Genomic DNA, 14950 nt, shown 5'->3' on the forward strand with positions numbered 1-14950 from the left:
ATCAGACTGAGAAAGGCAAATTCCATACGACTTCACTCAAGTGTGGCATCTAAAGACCAAAACAGGGGCACCTAGGTGGTTCAGTCGGTCAAGCATCCGACTTCGGCTCAAGTCATGATCTCGTGGTTTGTGATTTCGAGCCCCACACTGGACTCACTGCTGTCAGCACGGAGCCCACTTCAGGTCCTCTCTGTCCCTTTCCCTCTCTGCCCTTCCCCCGCTTGAACTCTCTTCTTCTCTCAAAAATAAACATTAAAGCAAACAAACAAAAAGCAGAATCAGATCTATAAATACAGAGAACAAACTGATGACTGCCAGAGGGAAGGAGGGTGGGAGATACAGGATTCCAATTATGGAATGAATAAGTCACAGGAATAAAAGACACAGCACAGGGAATATAGTCAATGATATTTTAATAGTGTTATATGGTGGCAGATGGTAGCTACACTTGTGGTGAGCATAGAATAATGTATAGAGAAGTTGAATCACTGTGTGATACACCTGAAACTAACATAATATCGTGTGCCAAATATACTCCAATAAAAAAGAAAAAAACAAACAACCCCCCACAATGGAACGGTTATTTGGTTTATGCTCCCAGACAGTACAGCAATCTTGTTTATAGCAGCCCCCAAATATGGCCCTAAAAGATAATGATTCTCATTCTAATAACGAGGGGGTTCACTGCTACCCCATGGGGCTACTGGTTCCACTGCCAGCTAGTTCTAGCCACAAGAAAATTACTGTTCTGAATCCAAGTCTCTTTCTCTATAACTTCTACCTTTTGGTTCTGCTTTTTCTAGAGTGACAAAGTCTTTAAACACAGCTGTTATGTCTCCCCTTCTTTTTCTCTTCTCTAGTCTAACCTTCCTCGGTTCCTTCACAAACTGGTTATAAGACACTCTCTCTGATGCCCTTTCCATTCCCGATCCCTATTCATGAAGTATACTCAAGTTTGTCTGTTTCCCTTGCCACAGATGCTATTAAAATGGTTTAAAACACAGTTAATGTGCTCTAAGGATTATGGAGTCCAATGAGATCATTACACTCTTTCACTGCGCATGTGACTTTTACTGTCATAATTAGGAGGATGTTAGCTTTTTCAGCAACCGCTTTGTTGGGAAGAAAGATACATAAACAATCTCTTGCAGTAAGGCATGATGAGTGCTGTGAAGGAGGTGGGGACTGTCCTGTGGAATCGCAGAGGAGCAGCAGCTAATGCAGCCTGAAGGAAGCAAAGAAAGCTCTTGGAGAGGATGCTGGAACGACTCAAAGTAAGAGTTAACCAGGTGGAGAGAGTGGAAGAGCTTTCCAGGTAGATGGAAAAGATTTTGCAAAGATGAGCTGGCATGAGAGAACGCGGCAGCACTGCTCCCCTCCCCCGCCTCGCCGTTCCTCTTTTTTTCAATTTTTCTCTGGCTTCGCTTCCCTCTCAGATGTTCTTTTCTGTCAAGGCCTAGGATAAACTATGTTCTCTTGTTTTAAGAAGTATCCTTTGTATGGAGTTCAAAATTCTTCTTATAACACCTGTGTACCATGAGTGTAAAGTGAGCGTTAAATAGCCTAAGCACTGGCAATGGTATGGTCATAAGTATTTTGAGCCTGCTCTTCTTTTCAGAGGCGGTACTTCTTTTTATTTTTACAATTTATTTTTATTTTTATTCATTTTTGAGAGAGACAGAGAGAGAGAGAGAGAGAGACAAAGAGAGACAGGGCGGGAAAAGGGGAGGGGCAGAGAGACAGAGGGAGACACAGAATCCAAAGCAGGCTCCAGGCTCTGAGCTGTCAGCACAGAGCCTGACGCAGGGCTTGAACCCACGAACCTCGAGATCACGACCTGAGCCGAAGTTGGACGCTAGCCAACTGAGCCACCCAGGCGCCCCTCAGAGATGGTACTTCTACATCAGTGGACTGTTTGATTGGGGTAGAAAAGCAAATGGCGCCTCAAGTATTCAAAGGCAGCCAAGGTTCCTTCAGAGCTGTGAGGTGGACTATGGGGCTCGGGGAGACCTGCACGGGGGTCAGAGCTCTTTGCCCCTTTATCAGCTGACCTGTCTTTCTCTTCAGTGCCTCTAGCCAGCCATGTTTGAAGTAAGGCATTTAAGGATCTCTGAAGTCTTGTTTCTAAGGTTATTATTCACAAACTCTTACCAAGGCTGTTTTCTCAGGCTGGAACGCAGACAGGCTAGGAACCTCACCTTGGCAGGGGAATTCAAGAAACTCAAGACGTGGTAACTCTCCCACCTGCTATTTCCTTCTGCTTGTTCCTTCTCTGCCTTCAGCCTCTCGGTCCTCCAGCCCCTCCTCTGGAAAGTGTACAGTAACTCAAGGCTTCCCTTAAACCTCTGACAGGTGAACAAAGAGAAACACCTCTCACAAATCCATAGAAGAGAGAACAGAACCTTTCATAAAGAACCCTAAACATCCCACCAGAAAGTCCCAAACAGCCCTGAAAAGTGAGAATAAAACTATCAAAAGCTGACAGAGGGTAACAAGCATTATTTCCAACCCACATTTGTCCTTCTAAAAAAAGCCAACCAACTACTGAAAAAACCCCTGAAATGTATGAAATCTAACATCGTTAACATATTTCCTGTCCTCACATAGCTTATAAAAAATGTTTCTGAGCTTTTCCCTGGCTCATTTGCAATGACGAGAAGGAGCAAAAAGGAAATGCAACAGATGGGGCTACCATCTTCTCTTGCAGTGATTTATCTTTACTTGAGGTAGCTTGGGCAAGGTTTCAAACATTTTTTAGATGTACCAATAGCTTATGCCTGGTCCAGAACAATGAAGATGAGGTTCTCTTAAAAAAAACACACACAAAACAAAACTGCAGGTTATAAGCCATGTTTACTACTATCTATTTTTGTTACTTCTAAAAGAGATCACCTCAGCTTCCTCCCAACCCTCCCTGTACTGACTCCATGAGGATCTAATCTGGTGCTGATTTAGAGCTGACAGGTGGTACATGCATAATTAAAGATGACCCAACACAGAATGCTCTCATTCCTGGCATATTATCAGACACTTAAGCAAAGCAATTATCAGTAGGCAATCTTTTCTGTCAACAGAGATGGAGATGAAACATTTCTTCAATTAAGAGGATTCTGCAAGGATGCTGTACATACATCCATCTGCAAATACTTGAAAGTCTTTACAGTTTAATAGTAAGCCAGCTCAATGGAGCACCTTTGACCAGTTAATTCGTGCTACTCCCTTCCCCGTTATCCTGGAAGGTCACATTTTAAACATCAGCATCAAAGTAGGAATCATTCTGAGGTACTGTCAGAGATCCCGATCCAAGCTGTCACGGAGATCTCTGCGTCTCTCTGCCATAGTCCTATTGGGGTTTTGCAAATATACTAAACCTTCCTTTAAGGCTCAAAGCAAAAAAGGATAGGGTTCAAATAAAAGTAAATTCAATTAAAATTGCAATTTAAAGCAGTCTTCTTTCCTCCTCATGCTCCACCAGTGTCAAAGGATTTGAGAATTGTTATCAAGCCTTAAAACTTCATCAGGAATCTAAGTCATTTAAAGGATTTTTTTTTTCATTTTGAAGAAATAAATATTATTCAAAGGAAGAGGTGTCTTGACAAAATGATGGATTTCCTATTTCAGGTGAAGGGGGGAAGAGGCACTGCATTTCCTAATAGAGTACTGTATTTTTTTTTAAATAAATTATAGTGCATGCACTTTATATAAATGAATGCATTTTAGCTTTCCTTAGAACAGAAATTGCTTTAATGTTATAGTGAGACAAGTGATTTTCTTTTCTTTTTTTAAAGGGTAGTTTATACGTTAATGGGTTTTTTTGAAGCCCATGTAAAAACTGCCTTCCACGAGACAGAGAAACTCACAACGTTTGTGGTGCATATTTTGCCACATTTCACAAGGGGTCTTATTGTTTAAATTCTTATATCCTGATGTCATATGTGAACAAACGACCTTATTGTTCATTTGAACACGTCTTTATAGGATCTCTGGTGGTAGAACTGGTGTTGTTGTTTGCTTTTTTTTTTCCTCATCAAGTCGGAACAAAAGTCTCTTTTTCTGCAGCACTGGGAACTCGGGGAACACGGCTGTATGTGGCAGTGGTTGTCATTTGGAAACACCATAATGATAATGGAAGCGAAGCGCTAATGTAAATGGGGTGACTTCTGACAAGTAAATCAAGGTCTACAGGACAGTTTCTTCTACATAGCAGACTTGAAGGTAATGTAAACTAGAAGCACTTAAAAAGACAACTAAGAATCACCCAACGAACTATTAAAGAGGCAGGTCTGCTGGGTAACCAGACCCAATTCCTTCCAAGGTGTGTTTCACTCAAAAGACACTCCATTCAGAATGTTAGGGGAAAAAAATAACCAGTAGTCTTTGGGGAAAATGTAATCAGGCAGAGAAGTGGTGATGACAGTGGCATTGTTAATGGGAGATTCACCAGGACTCAAAGCACAAGTTCATTATATTTCTCAGAACTAAGAATAGCTTCTGAATGAGTACTCACAATTCTCCACAGACCTATATCTCCTAAGGAGCTCCCCCTTCTCCCTTTCCAATTTTGATGTAGGAAAAAGAAGAGAATATAGTCAGACATGGGTAGGTAGGCAGGAACAAAGGAACCTCTATAGGATGGAGAAGCATCTAAACTAGTTCCATTCTAGATGCTGTTACACTTCTTCCATCAGGATTCAGTTCAGAAAAACTCAAAGATGTAGTTTGGTAGCACGCTGCACCAAGAGGCCGGGACAAAGAAATATGTTGCATGTGTACTACTGTGGCAAACAACAAAACACTTGTGAGTTCCCAATCGATGTCATGGATAAAAAGAAAATATGCGATATAAGGCATATACTACCATCAAAATAAACTTAAGAAAAAAGGAACAAATTCTAGTGAGTTTATTTAGGGATAGACTCTCATTTCCCATACAGCAGAGTCCTAGACTTTGTACAGCTTTAGTAAATAAAGCAAAGTCTATAAGCACAGTCTGTATGCTGAGGATAGCACATGGCACTAAGACATTTTATATCATGCTTTTTACACTGAGTTTTTATTTTAGAATCATCAACTAACATTTTTATGTAAGATGGTACCTTACATAAAACAGAACCATCTTATTGTTAACTTAGGTTTTTCCTATCCACCCTCAAAACTAGTTTCCCAAGTACCTTGGTTCTAACTTTTATGCTCGGATGAATAAAATAAGACTGTAACTATGGCTACCAAATAAAGACTAAATCACACAGATGATAGATATGGATAGAGTATATTTCGGAAAGAATAAAAATCAAGTCTAAGGTATTATTATTGTCACCGTTACCTCTTTGTGTCCTATTTCTGAAGGATTGCTTAAAACCTGTCATTTGGAAGTCTTACAGAGCCATTCTGCAGAAAACGATGTGTTCTTACTGCTAACACATGATCAGAGATGCTTATCAGGTTTATTTCACTAAGGACAAAGTATAGCATATTTAAGAAAGCCAGAATGGATGTTGTTCCAAATCTCTATCCATTGAGGAGAAGACACTTACTTTCTGGTTAAGAAGTGACCATGTTAATTCCAGAGTACCTTGCAATTGGGTTTTTCAAGAACTGGCACTGGAGGTCAAACCAGACAAAGGTGACGAGCACATCTTCAATGACTCCGAAGGCAGCAGTACAATCAATGCTCTTATTTTCTCCTCCTAATACTTCCCTAGAGATAGCCTGGCAGATGGACCAAAAAAGGGGTGGCCTCACTTCACTGCAGGGGGATGAAAGAAAATAGAAGTGAAAAAATAGTTCTTCTCCACAAACTGCACTCTAGGAATCGACTGTTCTTAACTCTGAGCTCTTTCACAAAACGAAATGCTATGCGCCAGTACACTTTGTCTCCCTTAGGGAGGGAAGGTGATGAGAGGAAACAGTGTTAGGAGAGGATTAAAGAAACATATGTTCTTATTAAAGCAGGGTTTGAAAAGAAATAATGTTACAGAGAGAATGATGATTACCTGGTAACAATGTATGCTGAATCCTCACTAAAAGAAAAGAAGGGCAAGCTTATATTGAATATCTAATGCACCCAGGTACAAATAACAAGAAAGAGAGTCTCACGCCAACCAATTTATACAAATTAACTTACAGTTATTCCCTTGTGATTGACCACATAACCTACACCCCAGGTAAATACGATGTGCTTTTACATGAACACATTTGTAACTTCTGTAAACTAATTAACAGAGATGAATACAAAATATCCAGGTAGAATGGAGACCAGTGATTTCCATCCCTGCAGCCAGTTGTACTGTAATATCTTCCACTGGATGCTGACAGCCTTCTCTTCCCCTCTCTCATTCCGACACAATGCCGTCAGGTCTGTCTAAGTAATGTAATTTACTGGAGTGGAATTCCCCTGGTAGCCTGTGCGGCACTTGGTGACAGTGTCATTTATACTCCACAGTGTCGTGGCCTGACACTGATACATCAGCCTTCATCCCTCATTCACAGCAGAGCGTGCAATTTCACCTTCTGCTGTGCCCTTCTGTAGTATGCACGTACAAATTTACTCCATTCAGCCCTAATTACAAACCTTGGTTAAAATGCTCTCATCAGATTTATATTTCTCACTCCAAATGTCAATCTTATTGAAAATTCCGATTTTCCTGAGGATTCATCCATTAGCAATAAACTCTAAAGCATTCCATGACTGAGTGCATTAAACTGGCAATGCGGACATGCACTTAAAATACATCATTAGAGTAAATCTCCATTGCAAATGCTTTACATTATTCAACCAAAGGAATAATGAGCTCAGCCCAGCCAGTACCCTCAAATTGCACATGAAGGATAGGTTAAAACTGGCTGTTATCCAGGAAGAAGCACACGGTATATCAATGGGACGGATTTCAGAGTCTCCGTCACTTCTTATGAAGGTGTGGGAGGAAATCACAGTCAAAGCCTAACTTATCACCTTCTCTTGTCTATGGTCTTCACAGAAACTTCAGTCTCTGGCAAAGTACAATATGGCAGGAAAAGATAATGGGGAGTGTATGTATGTGTTCATGGAGGGGACTAAAGCTATGCCTGCAATGCCAAGAACTTTGTTAAGTTACCCTGAATGATTTGCTCTGCCTAAAAAGCATTCTTCCATTCCATCCAACAGAAAAACTTTAAAAAGCAGCATTGTCTGGATACACTGTAAGAAGCTGGGTACCATTCTAATAAAAGACAGATCTTACCGGTGGAGTTGACCTGAGAAACATCTCCACCCCAGTCTGTTGGGTACTAACACTAAAAACCCAGAAGCCACAACGATAATGTTGACATGGAAATTACAAGCCAGAAGTTGTATCTGTGAATGGAATGACAGGACAGACCATAAAAAAAATGTGGAGGATAAAAAAAAGAAGAAGAAGAACAACAACAAGAACAACCAACTAGCAAAATACATCAATTAAAACCTAGCTGGCACTGTTTATATCAGGACCATGTTTTAATTCCTTAGCTTATTGATCTCATTTATCACTTCTTGTCAGGTCCCAGGTGAGGCAAAGTCAAGGTACAGTCAAATTTCTTTTTTAATTTGGTAAATGAAAAAACTGCATCCCACGAAGGTCATGGAGGACGCTGAAGGAAGAGTCTGATGCCAACTCTTAGCATCTAATACTAAAGGTTAACCAAAGAAATTAAGTGATGCCTACACAATTATGATTCGATGATGAAATATACAGTATATTTACTTAAAAAAAAATAAGTAAGATCTACATCCAGCGTGGGGCTTGAACTCATGACCCTGAGATCAAGAGTTGCATGCTCTACTGACTGAGTCAGTCATGTGTCCCAATGTATTTATTTTTTTAATGGAAAAATTTCGTGGGCAGAAAGACTCTGAGAAGGGCAGGCATACACTCCATTAAACAGTAAATAACTTATTAAAAATAATAAAGTGAAAGAAGTGACAGTAATTGTTTTTTGCTTGTCAGTATCTGGTCATCTCTAGGACTGACCGGTAATCAGAATTATAACAGATACAATATTTTCTGTAGAGAATTACACCACCATGGAAGCTAACTGCTCCTGAAGTTTTGCCCAGTCCCACCTGAAATATTTAAAACTGCACCTGATTGGGGCGCCTGGATGGCTCAGTCGGTTGAGTGTCTGACTTCAGGTCATGATCTTGCCGTTTGTAGTTCGAGCCCCGCATCAGGCTCTGTGCTGACAGCTCGGAGCCTGGATCCTGCTTCGGATTCTGTGTGTCTCCCTCTCACTTCCCCTCCCATGCTCATGCTTTGTCTCTCAACAATAAATAAACATTAAAAAAATTTAAAAAATTAAATAAAATAAATAAAACTGCACTTGATTAAAACAGCGCTCTCTCTTTCATAACGTACATCAGCAGGTACTACAATTTAATATGCACAGATGTTAGAGCTGAAATATCCATGCTTAAACAAAAAACATAGGGAGAAGGTAAAAATAACTGAATATGCTCAACACAGTACCAACCTTAAAAGGAAAGAGAGGCTTACATTGTGCTGATTTAATGGCAAAATAAAGAAATGATCCCCCAGATGGCATCGGTAACCTGTGAAGAACCAAACTACTCTGTAAATGACCTGCAGCTTTCTGTTTGAGAAACACTGGACAAGAGGCTGATCGTGTGTCCATTTAATTCCAAAATCTGTACCCCAGGCATCCAGGGGAACCCCCAAATGCCCCGAAATTCTCCAGCACGTTCATATTTTACAATGGCACAAAGAAGAGTAACAACTCCATCCTTTTAATAAGTGCTGGTTTTGTACTTCATATATGTTATTTCATTTAATCTGCACAACCACCCTATGAGGTAGGTACGATCCCTGTTCCTTTTTTCAAATAAAGACATCCAGGCTTAGGAAAGGTTAAATAAACAGATCAAGGTCAGCAAGTAGCTAAGTTAAGATCTGGTCCTGAGTCCTCTTTCTCCCAAAGCTCTTGCCTTGCTTTAACCACCATGCCTCACCCTATCTGCTTCAGTTGGAGATGCCAGTGAGGAATGTGATCTGGAGTCTTCAATTTCCAGACGCTTCTGGAATGACTGCCCTCTTGACTCATCTCGTTTCGCAAATTACATCAAACTGAAAGGCTCAAAACACTTGCAGACATTCTCATTCTCTGGAAATGCCACAGCCACTCAGCCAGCGGAATGGGGACAGCACCATCACCGGGATCACCAAGGTACAAATTTCCCTGTGAACGCTGACGCCACCTCTCTTTGGTGTTTCTTCTAGCCACAAACTGGCACGTTATCACTGACTGTGGTTGCAGTAGACTCAGCAGTCAGATAAAGGGGAGTTTCTACTTGGTTAACTGCTCCCCCAACATCTGTGTCCAAGGAGGGTCCTCCAGAGCAGGCACACACTCATCCTCGTCCTCCCTCCCCACCGACCCCATCAGTCCACAAACAAGAGGCTTTGCTAACCTCTTGGCCACACCACTAAGAAACCCTCCCCTTCCCGTGCTGCGAGTCTTCAAGAAACAACTTTCTAACAATGACTCAAAAAGATGATGTTTTAAAAGAGCATTTCAAACAAGGCAATTGCTTTTTAAAAAAAGATTCAAGAATTCTATCACTTATTTCAGCCTTCCATCGACACAATTTGTTTATGTATGAGTCGAGCCTTTCTTCCTTCAGAAGGGGAAAATGCTGATAAACTAGCACATGTAGACAAACAGCGCAAAAACCTGGCTGCCTCTTGCTGCTGAAACAGAGTCACATTTATTTCCCAACGCACCACTTACCAGACAGATGCAAAGATGTGGGCAAGCCAGTCATCAGAATTAACAGAGTGATTGTGCTTGCACTACATATTCTGATTTGTATGAATCTTATTTTTAGCCATGCACAAAGGGCAATAAATGGAAAATCTTATTCTAACCGCTACTTTTTCTGGGCCACCCACACTGCTCCACCTACCGCACAAGTTCACAAATGTAAAAAACCCAACGCAGGGTTTGTCCTAACAAGGGATGCAAAGAGGCTAAAACGTGTGACATTTTTTCCAGTTAGTGTTGGTACTTTCACTCTTTTTCTGTATCAGGACTTTCAGGGAAAACAACATTGACTTATCTCTGGGCATTTTCCGAGACTCCACGTTGGTATGCCATTCAGCACACAGGCAGGTGTGATCCGCAAGGCACGGGCACTAACCTGCTGCGAGCCGCATGTCAACCAACCTTCAGCAAAGAAATGCACCCACAAACATTTCTGTATATTCAGGAAGGTGATACCTACAACATTTTGTTCTGAGACAATGCCAAGGTCTTAAAAGTTCCTCAAATGAACGAAAGTGGTATCAGAAACATAAATGTTGCTAAAGCACAGCAGGCTGTCAGAAAGGATCTTACCCAAGTGAGGTCAATATTGCTGCTCCTCAGTCTGCCTTTAGTTTGCAGTTGGACAATGTTCACCGAGGCGGTTACCTCCTTGCCATCTCCCTTCCCTGTTGTGCATTCCCCTCCCTGCCTGCCCTGTCCACAGTCCCCACCGCATCTCAGGCAGCTCACCAAGCATTAACTCACACGGCTGCCACACCCGCCAAGCAGCTGATACTGAGAGACAGACACTTTAAGAGCAAACAACAAAAACACATTGACGAAGAGGATGTTTTCTAGGGGCGTAGAGAGGATACAGATGACAGTCTATTTTCGATGACTCTCTCCTTAGACTTTTAACGAAAAGTTAAATGGTTAAGGTCCCAGGGTAGCAATTAAAATGCTTGTTCTTCTGAACCCTCTGCAAACCTCAACAGCAAACATACGCAGGTAGTGATCAATATTTAAAAGTCAATTCAACAAAATAATTAAGACGCGAAAGGAGGCAACTCTGAGAAAGGCATCTTTCTTTACCTGTGTGCTTGCTCATTATCCAGAAACTAGAGGAAATGTTCCGTCATCCTCTGGTAGTTAACACATGCCCTGCAGAGCTAACACCTTCTTCCGATAACGCACGGTACGAGAGCAGCCCTGATGAGGTGTATCAGAAAATCTTTTTTGGGTTATAGTCCACTCTCGTCAGACCTTCTGACTAGTGCTGTAAAAACACGGGTAATTAAGTGTTACGAAAAAGTGGGTCATACACCACGGAGATACAACCACACCGCCCCCAAACTAGGCTCCAAATGACTGTGCTCTGAGAAGGTGGGAGGGGTCTGAACACAGCGAAAGCAAAACTTTTATGTGGTGAGGAGCATTTTGGTTTTCACTGGTTTAGGTTAGAGAAAGTTAATCTCAATGTCAACTACAAACCAAATAACTTTTAACGTGTTCTTGAAGTTTTATGACAAATGCTGGCTGTTAATGTAATGGGAAATTCAGATACAATGTCATAAACAGTCCAAGGGACAGTCTCAGGCTTAAATGACATGTCCATCACCGAAGAGCGAGTGCTGTGTGACTCAGTGAAGCAAAGCGGTCAAACCGAAACTGAAGACAAAGAAGCAAATTCTTATTATCCGCATTAGCATCTCCTTCTCCTGAGGAGGATCAAAGTACTCTATACCACTTCCCCACACCTGTAGCCAGCTTGGGCATTCAACAATCGCGGATATTTATCAAAGCACCCCTCGACTTCTGTAGCAAGAAGGCAAAATGTAGTACGTGAATTGAGCACATTCATTCATCTGTCAGTCACGAGCCACAGATATATTAATTCAATACATACGGAGTCCCGATTAGAAACAAGGACACGAAGGATGGTGAAGGGATGCAGAGAGAAGAACCTAGAAGAATCTGCTTTCAAAGAACTTACGTCTTGTATAAGGGATAAGACCTAGTCATGACCAGACCAAAAACAGATCATTCTTTTAAAACAAGATCTTTTCTAGCAGCTTCTTACTATAGACTTCTTATTCTACTGATATAAGGCTTGTAGAAAACATTCCTACATTTTTCAGATGAATCTAACAATCCCCTTAATTTTTTTAGAAAGCGATTCATTTTAAAATTTTTATTGAGAGAGAGAGTGAGCGAGCGAGCATGAGTGGGGGAGGGACACAAGGAGAGGGACAAAGAGACTCTCAAGCAGGCTCCACTCTCAGGATGGATCCTGACGCTGGGCTCCATCCCATGACCCTGGGATCATGACCCAATTGAAATCAAGAGTCAGTCTCAACTGACTGAGCTCCCCAGGCACCCCAATCCCCTTAATTTTTTTTTAATCAGGGTTTTCTTTTAGTGCTTAAGATCCTTCCTCACCTTAGCTACATGTTAGGATTCACCCTGACCCAAAGTCCTAGCATTTCCCAAAGGGAAGCACAGAGCTATCAGGACAATCCCAGGAACTATAACACCACACCAGAGGAATTTGAAGAGAAGTCTCTTTGAAGGGGGATAAAGGATTCAAAGTTGAAGGAAAAGCTCTGGTTCACAGCACAAGAAAGGATATATTTGAATCACATTTTGGTACCATCAGGTATAAAATCAGAATTTTACTGTAGAACATACTGTTTGGATTATGGCTGGGGATATGGCTAACCAACCTTTCCCATTTCTGGCAAATTGCTATATTGTGTACTGATAACAAATTTCTTAAATAACTAGAATACAGTTAGTTGATCTAACACTAATACCATTTTACATATAATTAAATCGTTCTCTTATGATTCCAGAGGCCCATTAGGATCTTAAGGGCCTCTCAATAGTCCTTTTCATTGACAAGATGCAGAAATTAAAAAAAAAAGCTAATACTGATTTCCACTTGATAAAGATAATGGTGTATCTACACAGGTATCTGTTCTTGTAAGAGATGATTAATGTTATTTGTGAGAAAAAAATAAGAAACGAGGAGATCATTATCCTAGAAAATGATAGCTAAAGTCATCATTCCTAAGCTCCACCAAATTTGTGGGATGTAACCAGTCCAGAATACTGCTTGTAAATTTGGAATTATTTTATTAATTCAAAAGAGTCTGGAAAAATACACAAAAGTATGAGTTAATAGTCAGGTTTTATTCTGGGTAGCTGGATTACAGGTAATTTATTTTCTTCTTTGTTGTTTTATAAATTTTGTACAAGAAACATATTACTTCCACAATCAGGAAAATAAAGCTACTCCTGTTTTAACAAAAGGAAACAATTATTCTCTGGTTCTGCTCTTCCTAGTAATTAAAAATACTTGATACACGGAACCCAGTATAATAATCTGGCCTGGCGACAAGTCAGACATGAAATACAGGAAAAATCTACTAGAAACAATAGATTACAGTTTCTAGTTAAGCTCTACAGGGACTCTAAAAATCCTCCTACACTCCAGAACTTTGCAAATACTGCTCTTTCTCATCATGATCCCTGATTTGCACACTCTCCAGCTGCAGATGCCAGGGCCCTCACAACGATCAATGGGGGTGGGCAGGTGTCCTTGTAAGAGTGTGGTGCCACCACCTGGGTTAAATCACAGCTCACAGACAGGTGTCACTTTGCCAATGAAAGGTACAGTCAAAAGAGAGCACACAAATAATTTCTAAAAAGCAACAGATTGGAAATGATTAGAATTAGTTGATAAACTATTTGTGCTACAACTGATAACCACTTGATAAAGTAGCTTCATAATATGCATGGTTGAGTTTCTTTGGAGATTCAGAGAGAATACCATGTGAAATTTCTGATTTACATATTAATGTATACTATCATGCTGGTAACACTACCCCTATCTGTTTGTACCATTAGTGTATATGCAGAGAATAAAAATTAATTTTGATGATGCTCTGAGCAGAACATAATCCTAACACTAAATGCTACAAATAAGTGCATCATACAATCTTTCTAAAAAAACACAAAAGAATTGGCTTCAAAACTGTTAATGCTGGGGCACCTGGGTGGATCAGTCGGTTAAGTGTCCGACTCTTGGTTTTGGGTCAGGTCATGATCTGCGGTTTGTGTGTTCAAGCCCTGCATTGGGCTTTATGCTGACAGTGAGGAGCCTGCTTGGGATTCTCTCCCTCTCCCTTTCTCTCTGCCCCTGCCCTGCTCATGCTCTCTCTCTCTCAAACAAAACAAAACAAAACAAAAACAAAAAAACGATGCCAATGGGTTCCCAATGACTATAAGAATGAAATATACATGTTCATAAAATTATTTTATAAATTACTCTTAATATCATTAATAGTACCACTTTTAAAGTGCTTCCAAACTTTAAAGGGTTCCAAATAATGAACATAAGGAGAATATCTGAAATTTAAACTCTGGCACTGGAAAGGTGGTAAAAGCTAAACCTTGCAGTTTTTCAAGAAGAATAAACACGGTATATATATATATATTTGTAAATCAACAGTTTTGGATTATTAATTAAGGCATGAAAATAAGTCTAATAAAACCTCTTTAACTGGACTAATTGAGGATAAGAAGATTTTCTTGTTTGTTTCAATTTTCTGGTTAACTGACAGCTAGAAAATGCTTTTTGTTGAAAATCTTTCAAAAGCAGTTTCTTTTCTTAATTATAAAACATTTAACCATTTTCAATGATTCAGCAGGTCAGTGTCATCAGTTACAGATATCCTCCAGGGTTTATTCTCCATCTTTACAAAACCGAAGCTATCTTGTTTTCTGAATCTCTATTTCAGAAAAAGGGAAGTGGGATGTGTGCAGTAGGTAGGGTGGGGTGTGCGGGAGGGGTTTGAGTGGGGGTGGGGAAGTATGAAGGTTAGTGAATTCAGGATTCTGGTTTGTTGGGTTCCAGGTAGCTAAGCCGTCACTAAACATGAATTCAGTGTCTGGAACGAGGTAATCTGATTCCTAGGAGACATGAGAGCCTACAAGGAGAGCCCCCAAGGGTCTATCTTTGTTAGTATTCTCTATCTTATATCATTCCATCTGGGCGACTTGGTTTCCTGGTCTTCTCTGGGGAAAAACCGTGTCAGTGTGTCCCTCTAAAAATTATGATCTCTGAACTCATGGGGTTGAATTTATTTTGATTTAATCCTATATTCTTGTC

The 14950-nt window shown here is 40.5% G+C and overlaps 1 protein-coding gene across 3 annotated transcripts in view; it reads right to left on the minus strand.

Annotated features, from left to right (window-relative positions):
* The window catches only part of BACH2 (BTB domain and CNC homolog 2), a 349101-nt gene that overhangs the window by 125618 nt on the left and 208533 nt on the right, over positions 1-14950 (minus strand). The window contains exon 4 of one of the 3 annotated variants that reach the window (XM_042986811.1): positions 10870-11053. The exons of the other annotated variants lie outside the window; for them this stretch is intronic. The gene's annotated coding sequence lies outside the window, so the exon portion shown is untranslated. The remainder of the gene's footprint in view (positions 1-10869; positions 11054-14950) is intronic. 3 annotated transcript variants of the gene reach the window in all.

This window comes from Panthera tigris, chromosome B2 (assembly GCF_018350195.1).
Source record: "Panthera tigris isolate Pti1 chromosome B2, P.tigris_Pti1_mat1.1, whole genome shotgun sequence".
NCBI lineage: Eukaryota > Metazoa > Chordata > Mammalia > Carnivora > Felidae > Panthera > Panthera tigris.